This window comes from Acyrthosiphon pisum, chromosome X, assembly GCF_005508785.2.
Source record: "Acyrthosiphon pisum isolate AL4f chromosome X, pea_aphid_22Mar2018_4r6ur, whole genome shotgun sequence".
NCBI classification, from domain to species: Eukaryota; Metazoa; Arthropoda; class Insecta; order Hemiptera; family Aphididae; genus Acyrthosiphon; species Acyrthosiphon pisum.
Genome location: NC_042493.1, coordinates 6,595,876 through 6,597,298, shown reverse-complemented (window position 1 = coordinate 6,597,298; position 1,423 = coordinate 6,595,876). Strand labels below are relative to the sequence as shown.

The 1,423-nt window shown below is 24.0% G+C and overlaps 1 protein-coding gene across 1 annotated transcript in view; it reads right to left on the bottom strand.

Moving 5' to 3' along the window:
- Window positions 1-1,423, bottom strand: part of LOC107885208 (zinc finger BED domain-containing protein 4-like) — a 4,043-nt gene that overhangs the window by 1,423 nt on the left and 1,197 nt on the right. The window lies entirely within an intron of this gene.

The following is a 1,423-nucleotide window of genomic DNA, read 5'->3' as shown; positions in this document are numbered from 1 at the left end:
ATTTGTGAACTGTGAATTGTTCCGCGACTCGCGAGTTGAGTTTATAATCACAATTCTGCGAACGATACTACTAATCACGATTTAAGATAGTAAATATAATTTTATTATATCTATATCTTTGAAGTTTGAATACGTACTATTACCAGTTACCAGTTACCACCGGTTTAAGATGTATACTAGTAACAGTTTTATTGATGCTACACAAAACTTATTACTTAAAACTACGTTACCTATTGGATATTATTGTAGGTACTTAGTGAATATAGTGATTTAGTTATATCAAATATAATAATTAATAAGATTCAACGTCTTAAGACTTAATTTCTAAACTACTCTCGAGTAGTCTCGAGTCTCGACTAGTCGACTGTTGTGAAATTCAACTATTCAACATTTCAACTCTTAAAATTCTTAATACTAAACTTTCATTTCACACATTACACAAGCAGACACCATACATCTTCAGAATGATATTAAGTATATAGTTGTGTGTAACATTTTAATTCACATACATAATTATAAATCTGAAATAAAAAAATATTAGAAAAACAGAAATATTGAAAACAATTTCATTGAACTTTACCTCACCACAATGTAGGTGTACACAGTTTTTGTGTTTTGTATATATTGACTTGACTTATGTGATTAAAAAAATGAATTTCATTGTAAATTGTAGAATTGGATGTTTGAAAGAAATTGGTACCTAGAAAAAATAGTATTACTAGCATCAAACTCATTTGTCAAAACTCAGAATTAAGTAGTAGTGGTGTATGAACATGACAAATAATTGTTGAAAATAGTTAACATGAACATGCTAATTGAATGAAGGTATGTTATGGTTTTATTTATTTTGTAAACAAGAATGTAAATTACGAATGTAAATTTTACAAAATAATTTTAAATTAATAAAATGTATAATAAATTTAAATTCATAGTTCAAAATAATATAATAAATCTTAATTAAAAATATCCTATAGTAAATAATGTCTGCTTACTTAAAACATAACAATAAAACTTTTTTATTGTACACTTTACAAAATAATTTTAAATTAATAAAATGTATAATAAATTTAAATTCATAGTTCAAAATAATATACTAAATCTTAAATAAAAATATCCTATAGTAAATAATATGTCTGCTTACTTAATATATGTTATTAACATAACAATAAAACCTTTAAATAATAAAATATTACTTGTACACTGTACTTACATATTATACCTCATGTGACATTAAAATAAAATATTAGTATATATTACATAATATGGTGTACACTGTACAGTGTTAAAATCTATAAATTTAAATTTAAAAATATCATTTTTTCAAAATTTTTACCATGCAGTCTACTTCTTTTATCAGTAATTGTCTGACCAGCTTTCGAAAATATTCGCTCACATGGAACAGATGTAGCCAAAATACAAAAAC